Genomic DNA, 21,546 nt, shown 5'->3' with positions numbered 1-21,546 from the left:
CAGTGCACACCAAGGCCATTTGGCCCACCAGGTCCCCTTTGAAAGAGCACAGCACCCAAGACCACTCCCCCGCTCTATCCCAATAACCCCATAATCTAACCTGCACATATCTGGACAATAAGCGAAAATTTAGCAAGGCCAATCCAGCTAACCTGCATATCTTTGGACTGTGGGAGGAAACCGGAGCACCCAAAGGAAACCCACACCAGCATGAGGAGAATGTGCAAACTCTTCACAGTCACCCAAGGCCGGAATTGAAACAAGGTCCCTGGTGCTGTGAGCCACTAACTGCTATGCCACCGTGCCAGAACCCCCGTTCTTTGATCCATAACAATCAAACCACAAGCTTACTGACAGGCAGATGTCAGAACAAGTCATATGACTCCTTCATTGATCTTAAATTTAAAGCGACAGTACCAAAATCTAATTGTCTTATAAACCTTATAATTATAACAGCGTGCCTTTCTGATGATGATCATGCTGCAAAGTCTGGAGGTGAAAGCTGTTGTCCGATAGGACTCCTGGTCTACCCTACATGAATGAAGAACAACATATTATGGAACTATGCAGCTGTATGGTGTCACATGTCTTCAGACGTGATGAGAATACTGTGTTTGTGTAAAACATATCTTTGTTGTATTAATTAAAGTGAAAGGTACCATTTTACTTGAAGTATCATTTCCTGTTAATTCATGTTCAATTTGCTTTGGCCTTGATTAGTGTTAAAGTTCAAAGTTACAACAGTAAAAGCTTGTTGGCAATTTCACATTTGAGGGTCATTTGGGATATTTGTGTTTTTTATGGTTCCTCCATGAGGATTGTAACGATATCAGTATGTGAAGGATAGGTTCAGACTTATAGGGAAAAAGGGTGAAGAAGGAGAACAGACATAGTGGAAAGGACATAGGGCGGGATTCTCCGACCCCCTGGCAGTACGGAGAATCGCCGGGGGGGCAGCGTAAATCCCGCCTGGCGGCCCCGCGATATTCTCCGGACCCCCAAAAATCCCGTCGACGTGAATCGTGCCGCGCGCTTCGGAGAATGTTGAGGATCGGCGCAACGCAACGGGCCCCGGGACCGCCCCAATTCTCCTAGCCCGATGGGTCGAAGTTCCACTGACGTAACCACGGGTCACGCCGGCGTAAATCAAACTACCTATCTAACTGCGTCAACCAGTCGTGCTGGTTGACGCCTGCCAGCGCGGAGGTAGGGGTCAGCATTGGGCGGCCGCAGGTGATGGGGGGGGTCACAGGGACCGTTGGAGTGTGCGTGCCGGGGGCTGGGAGGGGTTGGGGGGAGAGGGAGGGCCTGAGGGGGCGGGAAGGGCTGGGGGCAGGGAGGGGTGGGGGGGGGAGGGGCTGGGGGGAGGGGCTGCAGGGGAGGGGGGGTTGGGGAGGGTGCGTGTTGGAGAGGGTGCATGCCGGGGAGGAGAGGGGGGGTTTGGGGAGGGTGCATACCAGGGAGGAGAGGGGTGGGGGGGGGTTGGGAGGGTGCATGCCGGGGAGGAGAGGGGGGCACCGGGGAGGGCGAGTGATGGATTGGGTGCATGCTGGGGGGGAGAGGGGTTGGGTTGGGGAGGGTGCGTGCCGGGGAGGAGGGGGGGGTTGGGGAGGGTGCGTGCCGGGGAGGAGAGGGGGGATGTTGGGGAGGGTGCGTGCTAGGGAGGGGGGGGGGCGGTTGGGGAGGGTGCGTGCCAGGGAGGAGAGGAGGGGTTGGGGAGGGTGTGTGCCGGTGAGGAGAGGGGTGGGTTGGGGAGGGTGCGTGCCGGGGAAGAGAGGGGGGGGGGGATGGCTGGGGAGGGTGCGTGCCAGGGAGGAGAGGAGGGGTTGGGGAGGGAGCGTGCCAGGGAGGAGAGGGGAGGGTTGGGGAGGATGCATGTCGGGGAGTAGGGGCGGGGTTGGGGAGGGTGCCTGCCAGGGAGGAGAGGGGGGTTTGGGGAGGGTGCGTGCTGGGGAGGGGGGGGGGGGGGGGGGTTGGGGAGGGTGCGTGCCAGGGAGGAGAGGAGGAGTTGGGGCGGGTGCGTGCCGGGGAGGAGAGGGGTGGGTTGGGGAGGATGCGTGCCGGGGAAGGGGGGGGTGGTTGGGGAGGGTGCGTGCCAGGGAGGGGAGGAGGGGTTGGGCAGGGTGTGTGCCGGGGAGTAGGGGCGGGGTTGGGGAGGGTGCCTGCCAGGGAGGAGAGTGGGGGTTGGGGAGGGTGCATGCTGGGGAGGAGAGGGGGGGTTCGGGAGGGTGCGTGCCGGGGAGGAGAGGGGTGGGTTGGGGAGGGTGTGTGCCGGGGAGGAGAGGTGGGGGTTTGGGGAGGGTGCGTGCCGGGGAGGAGAGGTGGGGGTTTGGGGAGGGTGCGTGCCGGGGAGGAGAGGTGGGGGTTTGGGGTGGGTGCGTGCCGGGGAGGAGAGGTGGGGGTTTGGGGAGGGTGCGTGCCGGGGAGGAGAGGGGTGGGTTGGGGAGGGTGCGTGCCGGGGAGCAGAGGTGGGGGTTTGTGGAGGGTGCATGCCGGGGAGGAGAGGGGTGGGGGGGTTGGGGAGGGTGCGTGCCGGGGAGGAGATCGGGGGCCTTGGAGAGCGAGTGATGGAGATGGCGCGCGCCAGGGAGGACAGGGAGAGGGTTTGGGAGGGTGCGTGCCGGGGGCGGGGGTTGGGGAGGGTGCGTGCGATGGGTGAGCTGGGGAGGGCGAGTAATGGAGAGGGTGCGTGCCATGGAGGAGTGGGTGGGGCTGGGAAGGGGTAGTGATGGAGAGGGTGCGTGCTGGAGAAGGGGGGGGGGGGAGTTGGGGAGCTTGCGTGCCGGGGTTGAGTGGCAGGGGGTTGGGAAGCTTGCGTGCCGGGGAGGGGGGGGGGGCGGGTTGGGGGGGAGGGGGGTTGGGGAGGGCGCGTGCCGGGTGTGGTGAAATGCATCACTGTAAATACACAAGGGGTTAATAGAATAGAATTTTACAGTGCAGCTGGAGGTCATTCGGCCCATCGAGTCTGCACCGGCTCTTAGAAAGAGCACCCTACCCAAGGTCAACACCTCCACCCTATCCCCACAACCCAGTAACCCCACCCAACACTAAGGGCAATTTTGGACACTAAGGGCAATTTTGTATCATGGCCAATCCACCTAACCTGCACATCTTTGGACTGTGGGAGGAAACAGGAGCACCCGGAGGAAACCCACGCACACACGGGGAGGATGTGCAGACTCCGCACAGACAGTGACCCAAGCCGGAATCGAACCTGGGACCCTGGAGCTGTGAAGCAATTGTGCTATTCACAAGGCTACCGTGCTGCCCCAAATGTACATACACTACACCTAGCTAGACACTAGAGGGAGCACCAGAGACATCAACACACCCAGATGTGGCACTACCACTGGGGGGCATTGCACCAACCCATATAAAAGGACACAGCACTCATGCTCAGTCTCTGGAGGCACTTAGTGAGTACAGACAGGGTTGATTGAAACAGATCACACCCACCACGTGGATTGTAGCAGACTGGTTAGTTAGTCTGAGTAGCTGTAGCAGGATTAACAGGAGAGTCGAATCCAAGTAGGAGAATCGTTAACAGTTTAATAAATGTGTTAAAGCTATCTCCAAATCTGAACCTTCCTTTGTCAGAGTGCACATCAAGGAAGCAACTTATGCTACGTCAAGAGCATAACAAAACATGGTACCAGAGAGTGACTGTTTAAATCCATATGGTTTCTACTCAGCAAACCGTGACAACCAACAGCAGCACCCAGGCAAGATGTTCGAGATTCCGGATCCACAGCGGCTCAGGTGCCACGGCAATCTCAGTGCAAACTGGCGTGCATTCAGGCAAAGGTTTGAGATCTTCCTGGTAGCAGCTGACCTATAAGACGTGGGCGATGCTGAAAAGACAGAGCTTCTGCTCACAATTGAGGGTGCAAATGTAGAAGAAATCTTCAAAACATTTAAGTTCTCCAAAGGGCAAGACAAGAGTGACCTCCAGACAATCCTGGACAAGTTTGAACAATATTGCGAGGAAAACACACAAAAAAAAAAAATCAGAAAACGGTAAAAGAGGCGCCAATACTAACCACGAGGCCGAGGTAGGTGAGCAACGAACGACAATTTTGATTGGTGGCCATCTTGGAAAAGGTGGCGCACATGTGCAGGTCCGTTTGCACATGTGCGAGAAGCTGCTCATGCACAGTTGTGAAAAAGGCCCCAAGTAAAGGAACAGTGATCTGCGCATGCGCAATCGCTTCCTACGCTCTATGTCACAAGCTTCGTGACGTCAGAGGCCCCGGACTACGCCCACTTAAAGGGGAAATGTCCCAAAACAGGGAAAAAAAAATTTAAAGCCGTAAAATAAGATTCTTTCACCTGGAACGACAGCACAATGTCTGAAATTCGACCAGTAGCTGAAAATAATCTCCGCAGACCCCTGCAACATGCAGTAAGCACCGCCCTAGAAGATGATATGGGGCGTCATTCTCCGCCGGCGGGAGTCTCCGTTCTGCCGGCGCTCGGGGGTTTCCCGACGGCGTGGGGGTGCCCCACAATGGGAAACCCCATTGACCGGCCGGTGTTACGGAGACTCCCGCCGGCCGGTCGGCGCAGAAATGTGGCGGGGCGGGTAGGAGAATTTCGCCCATGGTCTTTGAAGACACCGACTCAGACAAAGATTTCACCTTGGGAGATGGCTACCCCAGTACCAAATCCGAACCGCAACTAGAGGTGTTGTACCGTGAAGACCCCGACGATGAGTTCTTCGGAATGTGGAATCTTCAGCCCAGCAGTTATGACATCCCGACTCGTGAGTGCAGGATTATGCTGCGGCCTGACACCATGAAACAGAGAGTGGTCCACGCACCACAAAGGGTCCCAGCCTCCACACAAGAAGAAGATTTGTTCATTGAACATGAAGAGAACGATCACAACTCCGAAACAAAAAACGATGATTTGTCTCTTGAACAACACACACAATACTGCTCAGACATGGCTGAGTTATTCGGATATGCTGATCACGGCATCAGCAACACAGTTGAAAAGCTCAACACGGCTCTTCTCATGGTAGATGCATCCAATACCATGGTGCCATGGCAGATCATCGATACATTGGATGACAGCAATACCCAAGACGAAGACGCCGCCACACAGAGAGCACAGAACGACTCAGTTGAGAGAGCACAGATCAATTCTACAGCGAGAACACTGCACAACTCCACAAAGAGAGCGATGACAGACTCCACAAAGAGAGCGACGCAAGCCTCCACAAACAGCTCAGTGACAGACTCAAAAATTGAATCAAGCAAACACTCCATAGCGAACGCCATGCATGCACAAGACCATGAAGACCTATCAAGTCTATTTGAGACACCAGAAGAAGACTATGACAGTCTACCCAGCTTATTTGAGCCACCAGAAGAAGACTATGAAAATCTATCCAGCTCATTTAACCAACAAGAAGACACTGTATGTGAGACAAGTGACGAAGAAATCACAATTCCCATACAGGATGTGCAGGATCACAGCGACACTGACAGACCTCAGCTCGTCTGCACAGAAGCACTCAATAATCAGAGGACGGCTACCCAAGAGTCCAGAGAGACCACGTCAATAGAAATCTTGAAGATTTTGACTCCAGAAGAAGAGCACTAAGAAACAAAAGATGATTCAAGTGAACCAGAGATGACTCTAGAAGAGGAGTGCCAAGTAAGCAAAGAAGAGGAAGCAAATCCACCACAAATGACTGATGTCACCAACATCAGATCATTCTCACAATTCTCAAGAAGAAACGCTCAATGTAACAGATACCATCATCAAAAACATGGCAGAAGACAAACAAGCCAGATATATGACAATGAAAGCAATTCATGAACGTGTGTTGCAGGAGTTGGATGCTCGACAGCAAGAGCTGGATATATTAAACACGAAGAAGGAAACCCTAGGGGCTGAGATAGCACATTCCCAGGTGAAGCAAAAAGCTGTGGTGCTGTAATAAATGCTGCATGAGCTGGAAACTCACCGCAGTCAGATGGTTGCAGAGGATAAGAGGATGGGGTCACCACAGGAGGAGAGGGAGCGGCTCCTAAAACAGGTTAAAGAAGACAATCACAGTGAGACTCCGGTGACACCACGTTACTTCACACCTCATCCGCTCCAGCCTCTCCACAAGCAAATGCAGTCCTGAATTAAATGACTCCAGACGGGGAGAATCGACAAGCCAAAGCTGATTCAAGTAAGCCGGACATGACTAAGCCGGGGAGCGCCGCGAAGTCCATCACAGCACGCTCAAGGCAACAGCAGATGCCACAAAGCACGCTGACACAAGTAACTGTGTGAAGGACTCATATTATCCACAGAGTGTGGTCCTTGAGCGCAGCAAACACGACAACAAAACCAACCAACACAACAACAACATCAAAGACAATAACAAGAAGCGTACCAGAGGCAACAACATCGACAACAAGCATGACAAAAACAACAATGGGACTACGACTGGTACGACAATGTACAACTCTGCAAATGAGGGACACTGTTACTGCTCAGCTCAGTACAAAGACATACAATGGCAGGACGATGCATCCTACCAATTCACGTTTGCTACACTACCAACAGGCAACCCGGCTTTCAGGACAGATGCCATCAAGAATTGCTCCCATAAGCATCGGAAGAAGGAGTCCAAATCAGTCAATGAAGTGATTTGAACACTTGAACACCTCCTGATGACCAAACCCCAGGACACTGACGGCGTTCACAAGGGAACGACAATGTCACCATTGACACTTCTATACCAGACCATGTAAATTCATGAACTATTGGACTCATAACTTTTATTTGGTATTGTCTTATCCTCAAAGTCATCGCAACTATTATTTGGTCTTGTATACTATTGTATAGTCATCACAGCCATCATAACTTTTACAGAGCATCACTTATCTACCTATTTTGTTCAATTTTCTTTAACACTGTACAGAAAATATGTAACACGAAAAAAGGAGGGATGTGGTGATATGCATCACTGCAAATACACAAGGGTTTAATGTACATACACTATACCTAGCTAGACACTAGAGGGAGAACCAGAGACATCAACACACCCAGATGTGGCACTACCACTGGGGGGCATTACACCAACCCATATAAAAGGACACAGCTCACATGCTCAGTCTTTTTCCAGTGGAGACACTTAGTGAGTACAGACAGGGTTGATTGAAATACATCACACCCACCACGTGGATTGTAGCAGACTGGTTAGTTAGTCTGAGTAGCTGTAGCAGGATTAACAGGAGAGTCGAATCCAAGTAGGAGAATCATTAACAGTTTAAGAAATGTGTTAAAGCTATCTCCAAGTCTGAACCTTCCTTTGTCAGAGTGCACATTAAGGAAGCAGCTTATGCTACGTCAAGAGCATAACAAAACACCGGGGAGGAGAGTGGGGGGGTTGGGGAGGGCGAATGGTTGAGAGGTTGCGTGCCGGGGAGGAGAGGGGGAGGGGGGGAGTTGGGAAGGGTGCGTGCTGGCGAGGAGGATGGGAGGTTGTGGAGGGTGCGTGCCGGGGAGGAGAGGGGGGTGGTTGGGGAGGGTGAGTGCTGGAGAGGTTGCGTGCCAAGGAGGAGAGGGTGGGCCCGGGGAGGGCGAGTGATGGAGAGGGTGCGTGCCGGGGAGGAGGGGGGGGTTTGGGGACGGTGCGTGGCGGGGAGGCGGTGTGTCCGCCTGGCCATGTGACAGCTGGCAACAGTTGCGACCATGCAGCCCAGGGCATCTGACTGTGGGGGGCGGGGGTATGGGCAATGGTGACATGTCGTCTATCCCCCACACCCCCACCCCTCACCCCCTGCAGGCCGTTATGTTTTGCCATCACCCAACGATGTTGGCTGCCGTGGCGGGAGCCGCACTTTAAAAAAATATATATATTTATTCAAATTTTCCAACAAATTTTCAACAAAACCCCCCCTCCCCCCCCAACAAGAAAAAAGAAGCAAAAACACAACAATCAGAAATTATACATTGGATTTCCCCCATATACAATAACCCCCCATATAACATTTAACAGCACTTCTACATGTTGCCCTGGGGGCCTGGGGGAGCAGGATCAGGATCAGGGAGGCGGCAGAGGCTGCCGCAGGGATGCAGGTGGCAGCCGCCCAGGCTGGAGGGCCACCTGCACGACAGGACGAGGAGGAGGAGGAGGAGGAGGAAGAGTAGGAGGTGGTGGTGGTGCAACTGCGACGGAGACGCCCGATGAGGCCCCATGTGTACCAGCGCCGCTCGTCGTACCAGGACCTCACGGACCGGGCATGCAGGAGGAGACTCCGGATGAGCCGGGAAACCGTGGCACACATCTGCCACCTGCTGGCCCACCTGTCACCGCGTGGCACTGGCGGGGCACACCCTCTCCCCGTGTCCGTCAAGGTTACGGTGGCCCTGAACTTTTATGCAACGGGGTCATTCCAGGCACCGAGTGGGGACCGAGTGTCTGCATATTGCAGACATCGGTGCATCCGGGCAGTGACAGATGCCCTATATGCCATGGCGCACCGCTACATCCGCTTCCCCGTGGACCGGGCCAGCCAAGATGCCCGGGCCGTGGGCTTCTCTGGCGTAGCCGGGTTCCCCATGGTCCAGGGCGCGATTGATGGGATGCACGTCGCCGTGCGGCCACCTGCAGATAACAGGGCCGTGTTCACCAATAGGAAGGGGACCTATTCGATGAACATACAGGTGGTCTGCGACCACCGCCTGATGATCCTGCACGTCTGCGCCCGTCACCCAGGCAGTGTACACGACTCATTCGTGTTGTCGCGGTCATGTACGAGGGACGCCATCCCCGGCTGAGGGGCTGGTTGCTGGGTGACAGGGGCTACCCATTGCGATCGTGGCTGATGACGCCTATACGGAGGCCACGCAATGAGGCGGAGAACCGCTACAATGATGCCCATGTAGCGGCAAGGGGAGTGATAGAGAGGTGCTTTGGCGTGCTGAAGATGCGTTTCAGGTGCCTGGACCTCTTTGGGGGCGCCCTCCAGTATCGGTCAGATAGGGTCGGCCGCATCATTGTGGTGTGCTGCGTCCTGCACAATATAGCCCAGCAGAGGGGCGATGTGCCGCAGGCAGAGGAGGGCAGAGTGGAGGAGCAGCAGGAAGAGGCGCAGTCCTCCCCAGATGAGGGGGATGGGGCAATGGTCAGGGCAGATGGGCTAGACACGGGCGGGTGGCTGTCCACCGTTACCGGCTGGGCCAGCGGGCACGGGACATGCTGATAGCCGCCTGCTTCACTGACTAGATGGGTGTAGGAATCGGGTAGTATGGCCACAGACCGCACACCATGGCAACAGCCGACCACCCACACCCCCCACCCATCCACCCACCCAGCACCCTCACCCCCCTCCCCAACCCCACCCACCCCACCCGCATGCACACCACCCCCCCATTGCCGATCCACCTGCGGCACAACGGCCGGGCTCACACAGTTGCCGGTGGACACGTGTCTATTGCAGGCCATGGAGGATGATGACAACCCACCCTGCGATGAGCTCCTGGCTCCACATCGTTGGACTGTGTCTGACCCATGGCCACAGTACCATCATCCACCCGGACCATCCTTGCATGCGGCTGTGACACTGCAGCGCACGGTCCCGTCCTCTGCCCGGGGGGATGTTGATGGCGGCCCAGGGGGAAAGGGGCAGACTCACCTGGGGCTGAGGTAAGACCACCCCTCACACACACACTTGCGCTCAATGTACATGACACCCCCGCACGCTTTGGACAGAGCACAAAGGCAGCTTCTGTAGGTGTAACATTGACTTTAATAACCAAACGAGTTCATGCACGTGCCCTAGCCCCTAAAACTCATCTGTGCCCTGCACCCGTGCCAACTTACTCGGTGTCTAATTGTTTGGCCTTACGGACCCTATGACTACGTCTACGTGGTTCCCCAGACGGTACAGCAGAACTGGAGGTGGACTCCTGTGATTCCTGCCCTCTGACACGGGATCCCTTTGGCGGCCGTTTCCTGGGGCGTCCTGGCCTAGATGGGCCAGGCTGCGGCCCGGGCGACTGGGATGGCGAGCTGCCAGCCTGTCCTGCCCGTTGCCCACCCGATGCACCTGGGACGGAAGGGGGGGAGTCCGAGGTGTTGCGGTGTTCCGGGACCTCCCCTACAGGGGGACCCGGGACGGACCACAGCACCTCCTCCTCCCTCGGGGTGCCCGATGGCCCCCAGGTCTCTACATGGGTGGGGGATGCGAACGGACTGGCCATCCGATGCCCCCCCCAACATCTGGCGCTGCCAGTCCTGGAGGCCCGTGCTGGTATCGACAGGGGTCTGCAGGTTTGCAGCCATGGAGCTCAGGGGATTGGCAAACCCTGTCTGTGACTGTGCGACGCCGGCTCGCACATGGGCAATGGCGCCGATGCCCTCAGCGATGGCCTGCTGAGATTGGGCCATGGCCTGCAGAGACTGGGCCATGGCCTGCTGAGACTGGGCCATGGCCTGCAGAGACTGGGCCATGGCCTGCTGAGACTGGGCCATGGCCTGCAGAGACTGGGCCATGGCCTGCAGAGACTGGGCCATGGCCTGCAGAGACTGGGCTATGGCGTTGAGCGCCTCTGCCATCTGCCGCTGGCGCTGGCTCATGGCCTCCTGTGAGAGGGCAGCCATGTCCTGGGCCACAGACGCCGCCTGCACGGAAAGCCCCAGGCCTTGCAAACCGTTCCCCATGTCTGACACCGTCGCACCCATTGCCTCCACCGCGGACGCCACCCGTGCGGTGTCGGCCTGGGTGGCACGCATGACCGGCACCACCCCCAGCTCCTGGACGCGGGTGGACTCCTCCACCTGCGACTACAGCCTCTTCGCTCGTCTCCGGTTCGGTGGTTGCATCGTATCTATGGGTGTGTGTGGTAACTCCAGGACACCGGGATCCATCTGGGCGGCAGATGTTCGCTTGGGCTGGGCTGCCCTCCGACCGCCTGACCCCTCTGCTGCTCCTACCTCCACCTGCTGTACCAGGACGGCTGTGTTGTGCGCACCAGTGAGTGTACCAGACGCCTCATCACTAAAGTGCCCAACCGAGGTGAGCGTCTCTGCGATGGTGGAGGGTGTTGGTGACAGCAGTGGCGTTGTGTCGTGCGCAACGTCCCACGCTGAGTCCATGGCACTTTGGGGTGGCAGTTCGTCTCAGCCCATCCAATCTGTGTCACTGTCCTGTATTTCAGTTTCCTGGGTAGTGGTGTCCTGGGTAGTGGTGTCCTGGGTAGTGGTTTCGTGGCTCGGCTGTGACGGGGGCCTGTGGCTGCCCCTCTCGTCGCTGGGTGGCACACGCCTGCGTTGTCGCACCCGCACGAGACGGGGGCGTCGTCTCCCTGTTGCTCCAGGTCTCTCCATCTCCAGTGGTCTCCGAGGGACATCGTTCGGGCGTCGCACGCCAGAGGCTCCGGGTCTCTCCATCTCCAGTGGTCTCCAAGGGGCATCCTGCGGGCGTCGCATGCCAGAGGGTCCGGGTCTCTCCATCTCCAGTGGTCTCCAAGGGGCATCCTGCGGGCGTCGCATGCCAGAGGGTCCGGGTCTCTCCATCTCCAGTGGTCTCCGAGGAGCATCCTGCGGGCGTCGCATGCCAGAGGGTCCGGTTCTCTCCGTCCCCCGTGGTCTCCGAGGGGCATCATGCGGGCGGTCTGCATCTGCGGGGATGGGTGCCTCGACGTTTGCTCCTGCGATACGCAATGAAGCATGCATGGTTAGACACGCAGGCAGTGATCAGGTGATATGGGGGAGGGGGCATATGGGGGCGGGTTGTTGGTGGCTCACTTGCTGGTGGGCCCCCGACCTCTGCATCAGCAACATCCCGGTCCTCAGGTCCGCCAGCCAGTTCCAGGGCCCTTTCATCATGTTCGGTCAGTGGCCTCTCATCATCGGGGCCTCCTCCAGTCCTCACATGCTCCCTGGTGTTGTGTGCGCGTTTCTCCTGTGGCGGGGGGGGGGCAGGGGTAAAAGGCAACAGTGTTAGACAGGTATATGAATGCACGCCATCGTTTGCGCGTGTATTGCAGAGGTTAAGGTTAGGGCTGGATTCACTTGGGGAAATGGGGGAAGGCGGATATGGGGGAGGGGGGATATGGGGGATATGGGGGAGGGGGGATATGGGGGATATAGGGGAGGGGGGATATGGGGAGGGGGAATATGGGGGAGGGGGATATAGGGGATTATGGGGGAGGGGGGATATGGCGGAGGGGGGATATGGGGAGGGGGGATATGGGGAGGGGGGATATGGGGGAGGGGGGATATGGGGGATATGGGGAGGGGGATATGGGGAGGGGGATATGGGGGATATGGGGGAGGGGGGATATGGGGGAGGGGGGATATGGGGAGGGGGGATATGGGGGAGGGGGGATATGGGGGAGGGGGGATATGGGGATATCGGGGAGGGGGGTATGGGGGATATGGGGGAGGGGGATATCGGGGAGGGGGGATATGGGGAGGGGGGATATGGGGGATATGGGGAGGGGGATATGGGGAGGGGGATATGGGGGAGGGGGGATATGGGGAGGGGGATATGGGGGATATGGGGGAGGGGAATATGGGGAGGGGGATATGGGGAGGGGGATATGGGGATATGGGGGAGGTGGGATATGGGGGAGGGGGGATTTGGGGGAGGGGGGATATGGGGGATATGGGGAGGGGGATATGGGGGATATGGGGGGAGGGGGGATATGGGGGATATGGGGGAGGGGGATATGGGGGCTATGGGGGAGGGGGGATATGGGGGAGGGGGAAATGGGGAAGGGGGAATATGGGGGAGGGGGGATATGGGGGAGGGGGGATATGGGGATATGGGGGCTATGGGGGAGGGGGGATATGGGGGACATGGGGGAGGGGGGATATGGGGGATATGGGGGAGGGGGATATGGGTGATATGGGGAGGGGGATATGGGGAGGGGGATATGGGGAGGGGGATATGGGGAGGGGGCTATGGATGAGGGGGGATATGGGGGATATGGGGAGGGGGATATGGGGAGGGGGGATATGGGGGAGCGGGATATGGGGGATATGGGGGAGCGGGGATATGGGGGTGGGGGATATGGGGAGGGGGGATTTGGGGGATATGGGGGAGGGGGGATATGGGGGATATGGGGGAGGGGGGATATGGGGAGGGGGGATATGGGGGATATGGATATCGGGCAGGTGGGGAGGCTCACCCTGGCTGCTCTGACGAGGTCATTCACCTTTTTGTGGCACTGGGTGCTTGTCCGTGGTGTCAGGGCGACAGCGGTGACGGCCTCTGCCACCTCCCTCCACCGACGCCGGCTGTGGCGTGGGGCAACTCTGCGGCCGTGCCTGGGATACAGGGCCTCCCTCCTCTGCTCCACTGCGTCCAGGAGCGCCTCAATGTCACGAGACTGGAATCTCGGGGCTGAGCGGCGGGCGGCCATCTGGTCGGGTGTTCTGGTCGGGTGGGGGGAGCAGCGCGTCCTTAATGAGCCGTCACATGAACCACGTGAGCCAGCGCAGATAGCGTCACGTCGCTGCTAGCCCATTCCGGGCCGGAGACTTTGCGACTTTTTTGGCGGCGTGATGCAGGTGGGATTTGTGCCGTTTTTGCCGCTGGCCGGCGGACTTTGCGCCGATAACGGAGAATTTCGCCCAATGATACCATTGAGAAAGATATGGGATATGATTCTCCGGTCCCCCAGGCACGTGTTTCTCAGCCGCGCACCATTCACTGGTGGCAGGATTCTATCCTCCCTCTGCTTGTCAATGGGATTTCCCATTGAAATCACCCTACGTCGCCACAAAACCTGCTGGCGGGGTTGCGCTGGGAGTGGGAAAAGTGAGTCTCAATGACCGGAAAATTCCGGCCTTTATCAGAATTTAAACACACTGGCATCAGCAATATTGACCAAATCGAGAAAGATTTGGAGAATGGTGGAATTCTTACAAAGTCTTTTGTTATTTTGCCACTAGGGTAAAAGTTAGGTGGGATTGTATTGCATGGCTGCAACTCAGTCAAGGAGTTTGCATATCATGAAGCTTAAGTTACAAACCCAAGGAATTCATCCCCAAGATTGTGTTACTAACTATCGCACACTTGGCTATTTAATTCACCATTTTTAAGCTGCCCTGAGTATTTAGATTTCTCACACTATAACAAAACCAAATGAATATGTAATGTCATTTATTAAAAAAACACTTTTAATCTCATACAAAATGCTTGAAGAAGTAAGTGATTCATTTTATATTGTGTGCAAGCATTCCAAATGACAGAATTCAGTATTTGTTGCAGAACCTTGGGCCTCAATCATCCTTGGAGTCTAATTATCCTTTGATAGTTTACTTGCATTACCAAAACTGAGAACCATAATTAACTAGAACGTTCTGGCAGAAAATTTGCTCTATGTACCATGTAATGTGAAATTGTAAACCCATTTATAAAGAATGTTGCCCATAGCGCACAAGAGGAACTCTTTCCTTCCACCCCTGTTTCTAATAACTGAGCTGGTTTGTTTCTCGAAGGGCTGGTAACAGTTTTTATGGGGATTTCTTGCAGATGAAGGGTCACGAGAAAGGGGTTTTAGATAAGAGATTAAATTAGATTTGGGACAGAGCGCAGAATTAATAGCTTTACACAGAGCATTGGGAGGCAGTAGAATTCACTTAGAGCGCCAGCAAATGGACCAGAGATTTCTTCAAAATGAGGTGGGTGAAGGAAGAAGAGCAATTGAATAGATATTGGAACAGGTTCAGGAAATGTGTTTAACATTACTTGTTTGTGTGGAAGATAAAGACCAGTACAGTCTTGTTGGGCTGAATGGTTGTTTCCACGTCGTAAATTCAACACATTGTAAGTACTTGGCAATCTTTCAAATAATGTACCTTTTTTCAGATTTCCTTATATTATGTATTAACTGGCTGAGAAGGAAACAGGTGAAATACTCTAATGTGAGGCAATGAGTGAGTGGGCAATGGCTTGCTCTCTGGTTGTCTCCTGTGGCCTCCTCCGACCACCTCTCCAGAAAATAAGTCCAGGAAATAAGCAAACTGCTGACCCTGGGCTGAAAGCCATTCCTCACAGCTCCCTGGCATCACACAACAACACAAACAAGTCCTAAAACACCATTGCACTGTGGTATCCAGCAGCTGGTAACATTGTTCCCAACTTCAGTAAACAGCTCATAAAATGCAGTTTCCTCCCCACACTGAGAAACCTTTTGCCTTAATCAGACTGTTGAAAATGTAATTGTAAATATGGGTTTACAACTTCAATTTCTCACATGACAAATTCATAATCCAGCCATGATGTTGGCAAGCTGTCTTCGGACAAAGAATATTTTTTTTCCCTTTGCTGGAAAAACGATTTCATAACTAATTTTACTATTATTTACAGCCCTCTATCTAACAGAATAGTAAATGCCTGTGGTTTTTTGGACATTTATATAATTAATCTTTCCATTAACTGCTTTTTTTAACTAACAGGTTCATGGCTAATAAATTTGGCCATGTCGCCAACAGAGCCCCCAGTATGAAAGACAGGAAGCACGCACACATTTCCTTTACCCACCATATTGGAGAAGGTTGACTGAAGCAGGTGTTAGGTATTTTGAGGAGCCCAATGTGGTGATATGCATCACTGTAAATACACAAGGGGTTAATATAAATACACTACAACTAAGTAAACACTAGAGGGAGCACCGGAGATGATATGACATGCAGACATACAACGAATGAGCAGTCAAGACACCCAGAGATGGCATTACCACAAGGGAGCATTACACAACCCATATAAAAGGACAGGGCACACATGCTCTGTCTCTTTCCACAGGCGACACTTAGAGAGAAGGATAGGGGCAGATCAGAAGCATCACACCCACCACGTGACTTAGAGCAGACTGGTTAGTTAGACTGAGTTACTCTAGCAAGATTAGCAGGAGAGTCGAACTCATAGAGAACTGTGCTAATGGTTCAATAAATCACATTGAACTTACTTCAAAGTCTGGAGTATCGTTTGGTCAAAGCTGCATCGAGTTGCAGCCTGTGTTATCCCAGAGTACATAACACATCATGGTACCAGTAGTGCCTGTTGAATCTATATAGTTCAACTCAGCATGATCCGTGACTATCAGCAACAGCACCCAGGCAAGATGATCGAGATTCCGGTTCCTCAGCAGCTCAGGTACCACGGCAAACTCAGTGCCAACTGGTGTGCATTGAAGCAGAGATTTGAGATTTACATGGTAGCATCCGACCTAGATGGCGTGGTCGATGCTGAGAAGATAGATCTTCTACTCACCATTGTGGGTGAAAGTGTAACAGAAATCTTCAACTCCTTCAAGGGCAGGACAAGAGAGACTTCCAGACAGTCCTGGACAAGTTTGAAAACTACTGCGAGGTGAACACAACAGAAATTGGTTAAACTGGCGCCTATACTCACCACGAGGCAAAGGTAGGCTTGCAACAGAAGCAAACAGCAATTTTGATTGGCAGCCATCTTGCGCAAGGAGCCGTACATGTGCAGTTCCCGAGAAGACGCGAACTGGCGAAACAGTATTTTGCGCATGCGCGAGAAGCCGCGCATGCACAGTTGCGAAAAGAGTGCACAGTGAAGAAAAAGTGATCTGCGCGTGCACAATCCATTCCTACGCTCTACGTCACAAGCGTCATGACCTCAGAGGCCCCGGACCATGCCCACTTAAAGGGGAAATATCCGAAAATAGTAAAAAACTGTTTTAAAGCCAGAAAACACAATTCTTTCACCTGGAATGACAGCACAATGCCTGAACTTCGACCAGAAGCTGAAAGTAACCTCCGCAGAACCCTGCAACAAGCAGTTAGCACTGCCCTAAGAGATAATTTAGTCCTTGAAGACTACGACTCAGACGATGATTTCATCATTGGACATGGCGACCTCAGTACCAAATCCGAATCGCAACAAGATGTGTTGTACCTTGCAGCATCCGACACAGTCATGGACGAGTTCTTCGGATTTGAGGATCCTCAGCCCAGTATAGACGACATCCCGACCCATGAGTACAGGATTCTGCTGCTGCCTGATGCCAAGAGACAGAGGGTGGTCCACGCACCACAAAGAGTCCACAACTCCACACAGAGGGTGGTCCACGCACCATGAAGAGTCCCCAACTCCACTCAGAGAGCAATGAAAGACTCCACAGTGAGACCACTGCACGACTCCACACAAGGAAAGATGCCAGACTCCACAGAGAGAGCGATACAAGCCTCCACAGCGAGCTCATTGAAAGACTCCACAGTGGGAGCAACTCAAGACTCCAAAGCGCAGTCTATGCATGAACAAGACCATGAAGGTCTATCCACCTTATCTGAGCAACCAGCAGCAGATGATGCAAGTCTGCCACGCTCGCGTGAACAACAGAAAGACTATGACAGTCTACCCAGATTATTTGAGCCACCAGAAGAAGACTCTGACAGTCCATCCAGCTCATCTAACCAACAAGAAGACACTGAAGGTCTACCCACTGTATGTGCGACAAGTGACAAAGGCTTCACAATTCCCATACAAGATGTGCGACATCTCAGCGAGACTGACAGATCTCAGCTAGCATGTACAGAGGCACTCGACAATCAAAGTGAGGCTGGTAGTGACTCCAGTGACACCAAATTAATTCAAACCTCATCTACTCGAGCCTCTCCACAAGAACCTGAAATGACTCCAGACGGGGAGCATCAAGAAACCAAAGGTGATTCAGGTGAACCGGAAAGGGCTCCAGACGGGGAGCATCGACAAGCCAAGGATGATTCAAGTGAACCGGACATGACTCCAGATGGGGAGCGCCGAGGAATCAGAGACGGCACGCTTAATGAAAACAGCAGATGCCACAAAGGACACTGACACAAGTAACTTTGTGAAGGACTCTACTCGGTGTGGTCATTGAGCGCAACAAACACAACATCGAGCATGTCAATAACAACAATGACAACAACAATAGAACAATAACTGGTACCACATGGTACAATTCTGCCATGAAGGACAATGTTACTGCTCAGCTCAGAACAATGGCGAGAGTGCAAACATACCATGGCATGTTAACGCATCTTACCAATTCACGTTTGTTACACTACGGACAAGCAAACCAGCTTTCAGGAAAGATGTCATCAAGAATTGCTACCACAAGCATAAAAAAAAGAGTCCACCTCAGACAATGAAGTGATTTGACCATTTGAACACCTCCTGATGACCTCTTGGTTACGTAAACACCAGGACACTGACGGCATTCACAAGGGAATGGCAACATCAACATCGACACCTCCATAACAGCACAAGAAAGCCACTCGACCGTGTAAATTCATGAACTTTGGACTCATAACTATTATTTGGTATTGTATAATCCTCAACGTCATTATAACTATTATTTGGTATTGTATAATCCTCAATGTCATCATACCTATTCTTTGATCTTATATCGTCATCACAGTCATCATAACTTGTACATGTCATCACTTATTTACCTGGTTTTGTTCAACTTTTCTTTAACACTACAGAAAATATGTAACACGAAAAAAGGTGGTGATATGCATCACTGTAAATACACAAGGGGTTAATGTAAATACACTACAACTAAGTAAACACTAGAGAGAGCACCGGAGATGTCATGACATGCAGACATACAACGAATGAACACATAGAATATGACACAACCAATGAGCAATCAAGACACCGAGAGGTGGCATTACCACATGGGGGCATTACACAACCCATATGAAAGGACAGGGCACACATGCTCTGTCTCTTTCCACAGGCGACACTTAGAGAGAAGGACAGGGGCAGATCAGAAGCATCACACCCACCATGTGGCTTAGAGCAGACTGGTTAGTTAGACTGGGTTACTGTAGCAAGATTAGCAGGAGAGACGAACTCATAGAGAACTGTGCTAATGGTTCAATAAATCACATTGAACTTACTTCAAAGTCTGGAGTATCTTTTGGTCAAAGCTGCATCAAGTTGCAGCCTGTGTTATCCCAGAGTACATAACACATCACCCAACACCCGTTTGAGGCCACCACTTCAGTGAAGCAGCCAGGGCCAGTGTTGGCTGTTCTCAGTTAAAGTAGATCTTGCAACCACCAATTATGTAGCTGAGTGCAGACCCCAGATTTAAAGACTAACGTTCCTGACACCAACCCTAGTACTCACATTCCAACTTCTACCCCCAGGCGCACGTAACCAGACTGTTGCTAGTAGACTTCGCTGGCTGGCTCGGGCGGCGTGGTGGCACAGTGGTTAGCACTGCTACCTCACAGAGCCAGGGACCCGGGTTCCATACCGGCCTTGGGTGCCTAGCTGTTTGGAGTTTACACATTATCCCAGTGTCTGCGTGGGTTTCCTCTGGGTGTTCCAGTTTCCTCCCACAGTCCAAACATGTGCAGATGAGGTGTGGTTATGGGGAATAGGATGGGGGAGTGGTCCGAGATAGGGTGCTCTTTCAAAATGGTCGGTGCAGACTCAATGGGCCGAATTGCCTCCTTCTGCAGTGTAGGGATTCTATTCCATGGATTCTCTGGATTCAGTGGACCGAAGTTAAAATCCGCTGAACGGCACACTTAGTACCTGCAGTGCTGAGAAACATCTGGCTATCCAACAGCACCTTGCTGTATTTTATAGCCTCAGGGACCTTCTCCACGCCAAGGCCACACAGAGGGATTTCCTGCTGGCAAGCTGAAGTTCACCAGCAGGAAAGGCTCCCCACAGAACAGGGCATCATTTTGTCCAACAGCCCTGATCTTCCCCCTCCCCTGCCTCTTTCTGACTTGTCTCCTCATCCCCCAACCTTGGGAAGGCCCATAGGAACCCCCTTCAACCTCCTCTACTTGGCAAGGCCCCACTGGCCCGATCCCTTGCAGTGCCAACCTGGCATGCCGACTGTGTCCCTGGCAGTGCCACCTGGACAGCACTACCAGAGTGGCAAATTGGCAGTGCCATGATGCCCAGGTGTGAGAGAGAATGCCAGGGTGCCACCTTTCACTGTCCCTGACCACCTGGGGATCTCCCATGGCCCCCTTCACCCCCTGCCAGGTGCCATGATGCCTGGTCAATGTTTGTGTGAACCAGTGCACCCTGGCAAGGCATTGCAGGTGCAGCCGGTGAGTACCCGGCGTTGGGTGAATCCCTGTCTAATGCTTCATTTAAATATTCAGGTCTGGATCCTGCCCAGCGAGGGCGAGATCCAGATTGCCCAGCCAGAGTAAGTCGGGTGACTCGCGTGAGGTTTCGTGCCCAATGGGTAGCCTGATTTGGATCTTTCAGATGATTCACCCATTGCGTTCGGATCTGTGCTGGGCACAACGATTTTGTTGAATCGCACCCATTGCAGCAGCTAAACATTTTGCCAATCGAAAAATTGGGTATTTTTTCATAAGGTAATGTTTAAAAACCAATGTATCAAAAATAGGTTCTTGTCTTCCATTGCTGACAAAACACATGAAATATTTGTTGTGTATGGAGAAAATTATCTTTAGTTTTATTTGTGAAAGGGTCTGTTTGGATATAATGGTGGAAGAGGTTTTGTTTTGATCTGATTCTCATTCTCAGATATGCACTTGATATCAGATCAAATTTATGTGTATTCAGGAGTTAATCAGCCCCGGGCATTTCTAAGTTTCATGTGCAATGCCTACTCTTTGACTGGAAGGTCACAGTGGAGTATGGAAAGAGATGACCCTCTACTTCCTTGATATAATTTAATGAACCAAACAGTTCTGTTCCTTGTACTTCTTGTCTCATTGGAAAATATTGTTCTACTGCAGCGTAATAAATAATTCTGACTTTGATGAAGAGCTCACTGCCATCCCAAAAGAAGAAAAGATCCTCCTTCTAGGGAACTTGAATTCCAGGGTTGGCCGTGACTCCAATTTACGGAACAAAACCATTGGGAAAAACAGGGTAGGAAAAGCCAATGCAATTGATGTCCTCCTTCTGACAAAATGTGCTCAGCATGGCCTCATTGTAACTAACACCTGCTTCCACAGGGGGACAAATGCAAAGCCACATGAAGGCAAAACACTGCACCTCCTGCATTATGTCATTGTGCAAGTCACAGATCTAAGTGATGTCTGTATCACTCTGTTATGTATCTGGGAATACATTCTTGCTGATTCTGTATCACATGATGTGTCATGAGGTCAGCAGAGTGGTTGCACAGAAATTGGCCAGATCACCATCTTGATTGTATGAACAACACCTTTAATACACCTTGTGTCGTATTGTACAAGAATCCAGAGTGTGGGCACCTCCATACTTTTTCTAACTACAGCAACAAAGAAACATGACAGGAGAGAAAACTGGCGATGAGGATTGTGGCAGGAAAATAGCTGGAAAGAAGATTTTAATTGACTCATTGTGGGACAGCATTGGGAGCAACAGAAGATTCCCGGAACCATGCTCACACACACACAGTCGTCGGGCGAAGCACTGAAGCCGATGTGAAAGTTTAATAAAAGTTTTCAACAGCAACTGTGAGTAAGAAGACCAACAGTTGGGAAAGACATGCTTGCATTTAAGTGATTGGGGTTAGGACTGCGGAGTCCGTGCACGTGACTAAGTTACCCGGGCTGTGGAGAATGGGGATTTC

This window comes from Scyliorhinus torazame, chromosome 7 (assembly GCF_047496885.1).
Source record: "Scyliorhinus torazame isolate Kashiwa2021f chromosome 7, sScyTor2.1, whole genome shotgun sequence".
NCBI lineage: Eukaryota > Metazoa > Chordata > Chondrichthyes > Carcharhiniformes > Scyliorhinidae > Scyliorhinus > Scyliorhinus torazame.
Note: the sequence above shows the minus strand (reverse complement) of the source record.